Genomic DNA, 11108 nt, shown 5'->3' with positions numbered 1-11108 from the left:
TGAAAGAGGTTCAACTTTGGTATCATTTAAGGGTATAGGCTCTAGCAAATCATTCACATCATCATTAGAGTCATCAACATGCAAGTTTATACCAAAGTATTTTTAAAAAAAAATCAAGTAAGTCATTTCCATCATCTTCACAAATACTATCTATCATGTTAACTTCATGCACTTCCTCACACTCAATAGATTTAACAAAATTAAATACATTCAATTCAACAGTCATATTTCCAAAAGATAATTTCAAAACACCATTACGACAATTTATGATTGCATTAGATGTAGCTAAGAATGGTCTACCTAAAATGATAGGAATTTGAGCATGCATATTTTCCACAGGTTGAGTATCAAGAACAATGAAGTCAACAGGAAAATAAAATTTATCAACTTTTATCAAAACATCCTCTATAATGCCTCTAGGAATTTTCACAGAACGATCGGCTAATTGAAGAGTTATAGAGGTAGGTTTTAGCTCACCAAGACCAAGTTGCTTATAAACAGAATAAGGCAATAAATTCACACTAGCACCCAAATCAAGTAAAGCCTTGTTAATAAAATGATCACCAATAATGCATGAAATTGTGGGACACCCAGGATCTTTATATTTAACAAGACTCTTATATTGAATAATGGAACTAGCTTGTTCAGTTAAAAACGCCTTTTTAGGAACATTAGTGTTTCTTTTAACAGTACAAAGATCCTTTAAAAATCTAGAGTAGGCAGGAATTTATTTAATGGCATCTAAGAAAGGGATATTGATACTAACTTGTTTAAAAACTTCTAAGATGTCATTATATTGGCCGGCTTTTTTAATTGGAAGTAATCTTTGTGGGAATGGGGCTTTAGGAATGAAAGGATGGATTGGAGTTTCCTTGTTTGAAAAGTCATTGGCATTAGAACTAGAAGGCTGACTCTTTCCTTTTTCTTTTTCGTTTTCAACCTCGGGTATGTAATCGGGTTTGACAATGTTCTTTCCGGACCTAAGAGTTGAAATTGATTTGACTTCTCCATTATGACTAGACTTTCCTATCTCATATTGACCTTTTGGATTAGGGATAGGTTGACTAGGGAATGTTCTTTTTTCTCTATCAGCTAAAGTAGTGGCGAGTTGTCCTACTTGTGTCTCGAGTTTGGTAATTGATTGAGATTGATTTTGTAGGATTTGTTGAGTGGATTGCATAAATTGTTGTAAAGTATCTTCTAAGGAAGGTTTTCTTTGTTGAGGATATGGTTGATTTTGTGGGGCATGAGTTTGGTTTTGTGTGTTGTATTGGTGCCCTTGATTCATTTGGGGTTGGTTTTGTCTCCATGAAAAGTTCGGATGGTTTCTCCAATTTGGATTGTAGGTGGATGAAAATGGGCTATCATTTGGTTTCCCATAAGCATGAAGTGCATTGGCCTCCTCAGAAAAGGCTTCTTGGTAGGAAGGACATGATTGGGCATTATGGCAAGGACTAGAACATATAGAACAAACATCTTTTCTTGGTTGTATTGGAGAGTTTATAGTTTGGCTTATGGCTAAAGCTTCTACTTTTCTCGCTAATTTGTCTAAGGATGTTCTTAAGTCTAATTCTTCTTTTACTTCATACCTTCCTACTCTTTTTGGTGAATTAGTTGACCTAGACCTAGGATCAAAATAATTCCATTGTTGTGAATTGACAGATAAATCTTCAAGGGCGTCCCATGCCTCTTGTCCTTGAAATTTTAAAAATTTTCCGGTATGCATAGATTGAATCATTTGACGATTAGAGGGAGTCAAACCATCATAAAAATATTTTACAAGTCTCCATTTTTCAAAACCATGATGAGGACATTTTAATAATAAATCTTTAAATCTTTCCCAACATTCATAAAACTCTTCATTATCTTTTTGAAAAAACTTGGAGATTTCTCTCCTTAGACTATCAGTTTTAGACATAGGAAAAAATTTCAGTAAGAATTTATTATAAAGTTGATCCCAAGTAGTTATAGACCCCGTGGGAAGGGAATTTAACCAAGCTTTTGATTTGTCTTTTAATGAAAAAGGAAACAATCTTAGTTTGACCGACTCATCAGAAATTTTTTGAAATTTAAATGTTGAGCAAATTTCTAAGAAATCTTTGACATGCATGTAAGGATCCTCTTTATCTAACCCATAAAAAGATGGCAACAATTGAATGATCACTGGTTTAAGTTCAAAATGAGTAGCAGAAGTTGTAGGTAAAACAATGCATGAAGGAGCATTAGATGAAATAGGTGCAAAATATTCAAGCAAAGTTTTTTCAGGCACAACATTTTCATCAACAATATTAGCAATAGGTTCCATGATGCTCAAATTTTTACTAACACTTTCAATTTCAAACAAAGATAAACGTCTTTTTACTAATCGTTTTTTAGAGTTACGTTCCCAATGATGCATACAATTTTCTCAAACAAGGCAACAAAGATAATCTCAAACAAGCAATTTTCTGATGTGGAAGATCAGTTAAAACTGCAACCACAAAGCATACTTAGAATTTTTAGAGATTTCACAACAATATAATTCTTATGGTTTATTTGTCCCCAGGCCTATTTGATTCCACTTACTCGTGCACTACTAACAACTCCCCGAGGTTAATTAGTAGAGGCGGATTGGGAATTTTGTTCAAATTTCCTTTAAGCAAAAATTGCTTATGGTGAAAGGACAAGATTTAGGTTTTTTTTTTTTTTTCAAGTATTTTTCACAATATTACACTAAAATATTATAAAAGACAAAGAAAAAAATAAGACAAAAATTAAATAAGACTAAAATTTAGGCAAGAGTAGGGAGGCATAGCATGCCATCAACCATAACAAAATTAAGGTAAAAATTAGGAGGCACAAGTGCCATCAACTAAAACATAAGATAGAAGACTAGGAGGAAAAATTGCCATCAACTAGTAACTTGCAAAAATAAAAATAACACAAGATAAATTACAACAAAATTATAACAAAATTAGGAGGCACAAGTGCCATCGACTATAAAAATTAAAAAGATAGATAGGAGGCACAAATGCCGTCAACTATATAAAAGAAAAACAATAAATATAACTATATAAGTAAGTTTTTTTTTATGGGTGGTAGAACCATCCCAAATTTTCTTTTTTCTTTTTTTTTTTAGTTTTTATAGATATATATTTTTTAGTTTTTTTTAAGTGCAAAAAATTAAAATAACTAGTAGAAGAATTTCCTAACCTTGAGATAAATTTCGTTTCTTTTTTCTTGCAACTCCCCGGCAACGGCGCCAAAAACTTGATGGACCCAAAACGGGTATGTTTAAAAAATTTATAAATCACAAGCGCACGAATCGTTCATATAGAATAGTGATCGTGTAAGCAAGGATGTCGAACACAAAGGAGTTATCTAAAATCGAAAAGAGAAAACTATTTTAAATCAAAAGTAATAAATTCTAACCTTGCTCCAAAGATTGATGAGTTTTAATATTATGAACATAAAATAAAAGATTGAAAAATAAAGCTATTTAAGAGAATAAAAATAAAGCAATAATGAGTTGAGAATAAGTGTTAAAAGAAAAGATTATTAAGATACTAGAATCCACAAAATGTAAGTTTAATAATATTTATTAGTATATTGATTCCCAAGTTTTAGTGATAGTTAAAATAATTTAAACTATCATTTTCTAAATAGATTTATAATTTTAAGCACAAATTACTTCTAAAAAGATAGGGTTTTTCTTCACTTTTCAAAATTATAATTTCAAAGCATTTAGTGTAAATCAATCTAATGAAATAACAAATAAATCAATGAACATTATTTATAAGGCAAAACATAATATTTTTGTTCTAAGCATGGATGTGTACAATTTAATGACACATCTTACACAAAGAATATTATGTTTTTGCAAAATGAAGAACAAAGTGCATATTATCTAACAATCCAAAATATGAGATATTAAAGATGAAAGACAAATATGAAGAAGAAAATCCATAAACTTGTTGCATTACAAGGGAAATCAACATACAACATAAATATTACCTAGTTACAAGTTGCTTCATCATGATCTTAATAATCTTATGAAAAAGATTAGAAGCACATAACTAGAGTAGAAATTACAAAATAAATGACATACATACTTGCAAATGCTCTTGAAAAACCCAAAATGGAAGAGAGGATGGTAGAGAGAAAATGGGAGAAAAGAAGATAGTAACCCAAAATTAAGCACCCTAAAATGGTCTTGAAACTCCATATTTATAGCAAAAATGAGATTATTAAAATAATCAATTTAAATTAATTAAATTGATTAGTTTAATTAAATAAAATAAATATGGTATGTAGAGGTAAATTATAGGGTGTAATAATGATGTTGTGGTGAAAAATGTATAGAAAAATGGGTAAAAAGTGGCATTTTGAGCATAGGGGACAAATGGTACACTTAGGCAATTTTAGGCTAAAAAATGGGAAAATGCAGCTATTAAGCTGCTGGTGGCAGGCGGCTGGCATGCGCTGGGCTGGTGGCTGCTTGGTGCCAGGCACAGGAGTGGAGAAGTGGGCCTGGCTAGTTGGGCTTCGGAGCTGGGCCTGGGAAAGGAAGATGGGCTGTTGGCATATGTGGCTGAAGAGGGAAAGGTGCAAGGCATTGCTGTGAGGCTGGTGGAGTTGAACGTGCTGGGTGATTGCCAAATGGTGAAGGCTTCAGCCATGTGATGAAGGCAACAGCTGGGACAGGTGGCGGCTGTGGGAGAGAGGCTTCGTGGGCCTGGGCTTGGGCAGGCTTCCTTGGGCCTAAGAAAAATACCATTTTTCTTGTTATTTTCTTTCAAAACTACCATTTTTCCTTTGATTTCCTTGCTTTTCAAGAGCCACAAATGAAATAATTTTCCTACAAAATAAAGTATAAACTAAATTAAAATTAAATATTTTCATTAATAAAATATATCATATAACTCCCATGAAAACATTAATTAAAATTTAATTTACATAACATTTAATTTCAATAAAATCATATTTTTAGCATTCAAACTAACAATACTAATTTTAAATAATTAAACTGCAACATATTATAATAAAATATCTATAAAAACATATAAAAATCTAGAAAACTACACTAAGACTAATAAATTAAAAATTACATAAAAACTTAATAAGTTAATTAAAAACTCAAGAACTAAGCAACAATTAGCATGTAAAATATGGTAAAATAACTCTATTTTGTAGAGTTATCAGATTTAATCTTCATTTGGCCTTGCGTTCATGACGTTATGCCATTTCTGACTCTTAGGTCAGTATCCCTGACTACTCAGTACATATACAAGTATACAACATTCGCTAGCATATAATATGCAATCCATGTCCACATTTATCAACCAACATGCCTCAATAACAATCACGGATGTCATATACATATACAGGGTCCAATTGTATTCATACACTGTTTTCTTACCTCATATTCGAGATAGAATGATAAAAAGAATGACCCTTGAGAACGATCAGCCTTTAGTACTTTAGCGGTCACCTAATCATAACCAAACACGGGAAATCATTAATAATAATGATCAACATAGGTTCCCAAACCAATATCTAGCCTTCAGAAGATCAATCCAAACTAATCCAAGTAGTAGGAACACTCGCGAGGCCTATAACTAAGTTCCCGGGGTCAAAACATGCAAACGGGGTGAAAACTGGGCAAGGGCTGCGGCCCTGGCACCTTGGGCCACGGCCCCCAGAACTTCCTGAAGCAAGTGCCGCGGCGCCCAGCAGGTTCAAAACCCCCACCTGCTTCTTCAAAGCAGGGCCACGGCACCCTAAGAACAGGGCCGCGGCCCCCAACTCTGGGCCATTCCCAAACGTGTTTTAAGCACTCCAAAGCCTCCAAAATCATCCCTAAACATTCCCCAATCATCAAAACAAAGTTCCCAAGCTTCCTAATACTCCAAAACCCTCAAAACCCAAGGTTCAAACCAACCAAAAACTCAACAATTACAAAATCTAATTCAAAGCTTAGAAACTCGAAAAACTCAAAACTTAAACTTCGATTACCTTCGATTGGGTTGTTTTCTGTCAAATCCTTCAGTTAAGAAGCTTCTAATCTTTCCTAGGATCGCTATGCCTCGATCCTTGCTTGATTCCGACTCCTAGAACTCGAGATTTCTTCGAAAATGCTCAAACGGTAAAACGAACTAACGAAAGGGAGAACGAGAGGATTTCTAACGTACGTTCTATCTGATAAGCTAATTCAAACTTAAGTAACCTCAAATAAAACCTAGTGCTCAGGGTCCCGAAAACACCCCCGAGGACATTATAGTCAAAACCTCCAAAATTTCCTCCTGATCTCAAATATTCCCAATTTATCATCAAACAAACATTTCTATTACCCCAAAATTGACCCCGTTATGACAAAACCGCTAATCCATTATATATGACCGTCTCATGCCGAATAACTCGAATATATCTCTATAATAATGGAATCTCATTCACAAATCACATTATGCACCCAAATACACATATTCACCCTCAATGGGCCAAATTATCAAAACAACATAATATTCAAATGTGGACCCACATGCACGCATATAACATCATATCATAATATAATTCACATATACATGCATATTATCATTTAATGGCATAATTAAACAAGTATGGCCCTCCCGGCCTACTAATCCCGCCATTAAACCATACCAGAGAATTCGGGGCATTACACCTTAGCCAAGCTTGTCAGTGCTAATGACGCAGACACCTTAAATGTTGTTCACGTCGAATAGTTGGCGGAAAGAAGCATAACCGAGCAGGAGGCACTACCTGTTGAGTTAGGAGATACATGGATGACCCTATTATTAACTATCTCAACCAAGGAGTAGTGCTCAGCGATAGGAACAAAGCAAGGAAGTTGGTGAGACAAGCTGCGCGATATATGATAGTCGAAGGGGTACTGTACCGACGAGGGTACTCCCTACCACTGCTAAGGTGCATTACACCTGACCAATCAAAGTTGTTAATGACTGAGGTACACGAGGGTTTTTTTGAGATCACGCTGGGGGGCAAAGCCTATCAAAGAAAATCCTAAGACAAGGGTACTTTTGGCCGATGATGAATGAAGACTCGATGGAGTATGTCAGAAGATTCCACAAGTGCCAGATGTTCTCCAAGATAGCCCGAGCGACACCTAAAAAATTAACACAGATGCAGAGCCCTTGGCCCTTTGCTGTATGGGGGATCAACCTAATCAGAAAGCTACCCATGAGGAGGGGAGAAGTCCAGTTTGTTGTTGTAGCTGTGGACTATTTCACCAAATGGATTGAAGCAGAATCGCTTGCCACCATAACCTCAAAGAAAGTCTTAGAATTTATGGTGAAGAATATCATATGTCTATTTGGCCTACCAAAGAAGATAGTCTCAGAAAATGGGACTCAATTCGACAGTGATATGTTCATCGAAGTTTGTACGAGGCATGGAATCACAAAGAGCTTTTCCTTGGTAGCACACCCCCAAGCTAATGGCCAAGTAGAAGCAGTGAAGAAGACTATCAGAGGCACTATGAAGAAATGCCTTGAACAAGCCAAAGGAGCCTGGCCAGAATTACTTCCGGAGGTCCTATGGTCACATCGAACGATGGCGCGAATGGCGACAGGGCATACGCCATTCTCTTTGGCATTTGGGTATGAAGCCGTGTTGCCAGTTGAACTCACTCCCCCATTGCATAGACGGGAGACATACGATCAGGGGAGGAACCATTAAATAATAGAAGAGTCACTCGATTTAATCAAAGAAAGACGAGAAAAGGAAAGTCTCAGAGTAGCAGCCCATCAACAAAAAGTGGCCAGATACTTCAACTCCAGAGTGAAAGATAAAAAGTTCCAGGTTGGGGACTTAGTACTCGGGAGGGTATTCCTAAACACTAAGGACACTACGGCAGGGGTATTAGGACCTAACTGGGAAGGGCCATACCTTGTGGAGGAGGTTATACCACCAGGGATGTACAAGATAGCTCGACTGAATGGTGAACTAATCATAAACTACTAGAATGGCGAACACCTCCGCCGGTACTATCAATGAAGTTGCTTAGAAGCAATACAAGTTTTAATTTGCAAATGTACTATCTATGTAACAGCCATTGTTCTTCAGTGAATGAATTTAATTTCTAAAGTTTCTCTTAGTTCTTTAAATTTCGTTCAATGAAGGACTTGTCCTGTAGACCTATCATCCCCATCAGATCATGTTCGATTCTGGTCCCTGAGGGACCTATCGACCCATACAATCCAAAAGAGAGACAATTCCTAGGACCTTATCACAAAATTTATGGATCATGTTTGATCTTGGTTCTTGAGGGGTCTATCGACCCATATGATCCAAACAAGAGACTGGTCCGAGGACCTTGTCGCCAATTATTTGATCATGTTCAATCCTGGTTCTTGAGGAACCTATCGACCCACACGATAAAAAAAGAGACAGTTCCTAGGACCTTGTCACCAAATCTATGGATCATGTTCGATCTTGGTTCTTGAGGAGCTTATCGACCCATATGATCCAAACAAGAGACTGGTCCGAGGACCTGGCCAATTATTTGATCATGTTCAATCCTAATTCTTGAGGAACCTATCGACCCACACGATCAACAAAAGAGATAGGTCCTAGGATGCCAAATTAATGGATCATGTTCGATTTTGGTTCTTGAGGAGCCTATCGACCCATAACATCCAAATGAGAGACTGGTCTGAGGACATTGTCGCCAACTTATTTGATCACATTCGATCCCGGTTCTTGAGGAACCTATTAGTCCATACGATCAAAAAACAAGAGACTGGTCCGAGGACTAGTCGCTATTATCGGATCATAATCGAATCTAGTCCTTGAGGGATTGATCGATAATTTGATCTAAGACTCGTTACAGGCTCGATTAGTCCATCTAGACCCAGTAGGTCCAACTTCGACATTTCTGTCTACAATCATTATAACGAGTACATGCAAGATTACGTAGATCGTGATCGACACTTGCTACACAATTTTCATCTGTGTATAGGTATCATTACTACTGAGTATCAAACCATCACCTGCCTACCAATGAGGGACAAGCATTTGCTGCTTGCATCATTGGGTGAAAATGATAGTACTATTTGTCTAACGCTCGAAGCAAGGCATGGTCAAGTAGCAAGTGACCAAGGCTTTTAAATATAGTACATACCGATCGGGGTATACATGAGCAATGAGGGTGTGACCTTAAGTACTAAGCAAGCACAAGTTTTTCTTGGACATTTGTTCAACATATGTTCCGAAAGTGCAAAAAAAAAAAAAAACAAAAAAGGCATTGGTGGGGAGATTCCCAACCATGTCACTTATTGGGTGGTCGGCTAGTCCATCAACCCTATAGGGTGGTCGGCCTATCACCCATGGGGTGGTTCACCTGACCGTTTTGTTCATGGTACTTGGTGAAGTATCATATTACTCACATTACCATGGTTGTTAGCATGAAAAATGTAAAGGAGTAAGGTTAGTATGGCACGTAAAATACATGTGTTCAGAGTAAAATGATACATGAACCAATGAGGGTTGTGAGTTGATATACTTAGTAAGCATTGGAAATAAAAAAAATTCAGTCAATACGTCGAGTACTCATAACAAAAAAGCATAAAGGCATAAAATGTCATATGTAAAAACTGTCAAGTACAAGGTGCCCCGCCAATGGCTTGAGATGAAAGACAAAATAAAGGACCAAGAAGACTAACTAGGGTGAGGAGTATCATCTGAAAGACTACCCTGAGCCTCGGCAGCCTCACGAGCCAGACACTTCCTAAGCTCCTTCGCTCACGTCTTCTCGGGAAGGAAATCCAAGTTCAGATCTTTGTTGGACTTCCAAATCAAGTAGAAACAAGATAAGGCTGTCTCTGAATACTCCTCTCAAGGCTTGTCCCGAGCAGCTTTGACCTCTTAATCCTTCTCGACAAAAGAATCCTTCTGCAGTTGGTCCATGTCGGCAATCAGCTTCTCTTTCTCAGCTTCAGACTGTTGGAGATGATCGGCAAGTTCCCCTTCCATCTGGGTTATCCTGAGAGTCAACTCGGTCACTTCCTTCTGTTTGAGCTCCACGGTGTTGCGGAGGGTGTTTGAGCTCTTCATCCTTTGAGGTAATGTCAGCATCCCTAGAGCCAAGAACACACCTAAGGTCCAGTACCTCTTGGTGGACATCTTCAAGCTCAGAACGAAGGTTGGAGAGCGTAGAAGTACACTCTACAGACCTATTACTGACATGAGAGATCAGCATCAATGCCTGCAAAAAACATACAAGTGTTAGATAAATGTCAGAACATAACCTAAATAGACAAGAAAGGAATGGTAAAGGACTCACAATCTGAATGTCTAAGAGTGACTTCGTGAGAATGGTGTTCAGGTCCTCATTCTTGATCCCATTAAAGGTTGTTGTTATTTTCTCCAGATGTGATGCTCAGTCCATAAGGGCGCTTAAGTTCTGTATAGTAGACTGATGTGGCTTAGATAAAGGATCAGGCACAGAACAAGAAGCACCCGCCTCATTGAAAATGGGAGGAAATGGTGTAGACAAAGATGGCTCTACCTCTGCGACAGGGCTAGATGCCAAAAGAATTGGACTAGATGCCAAAGGAGTCGGAGGAGACACCTCAAGAGGAACCTACATGACCGACTTAGCCTCAACCTTGGCCCTCTTTGCCGTTCGAATAGAAGGACTGGCCTCGGTTGGAGTCGACCTTTGCTGGGTATGGACAAAACCAAACATTTCTGAGCCTGCAAAAGAAGATCAAATGTTAGAAGGATATTAAGTACCGATGAACCATAAAATAAAATTGATAAAGTGTCAAACTTTCTGAATGTGTTTCGAGTTTGAATGCAGTCTCATCAAAGTCGTTCGAAGAAAGCGATGAGTACGCAATAGATGCACCTGTCTCATCACCCTTATGTCCGGCTAGTACTGGCGAAGAGGGTAACTCCTTGATATGAATGGGTGCCGGGAAGTCTATGGCTATCACAGGCTCGGAACCATCGTCATCCGGAACGTTTGATATGGTAGGAGGAAACAGCCCCACCTTCCTAAGGTTCTCTGGAGTAACAAGGATTTTGACATTCTTTGCCTCAGGGGTCATGAAAATCAATGCCTTGGCCCTAACTGTCATAGCCTAGGTCGG

General features: G+C 37.6%; 1 non-coding gene across 1 annotated transcript; it reads left to right on the top strand.

The window, feature by feature from the left end:
• Positions 1–1796: 1796 nt before the first annotated feature.
• Positions 1797–1903, top strand: LOC133802733 (small nucleolar RNA R71). Its single transcript, XR_009877478.1, has one exon. It is a non-coding gene; the product is annotated as a small nucleolar RNA R71 (small nucleolar RNA).
• Positions 1904–11108: the final 9205 nt, after the last annotated feature.

Source organism: Humulus lupulus, chromosome 9, assembly GCF_963169125.1.
Source record: "Humulus lupulus chromosome 9, drHumLupu1.1, whole genome shotgun sequence".
NCBI classification, from domain to species: domain Eukaryota; kingdom Viridiplantae; phylum Streptophyta; class Magnoliopsida; order Rosales; family Cannabaceae; genus Humulus; species Humulus lupulus.
The sequence above is the reverse complement of the archived record's forward strand: the minus strand, read 5'-3'. Positions and strand labels throughout refer to the sequence as shown.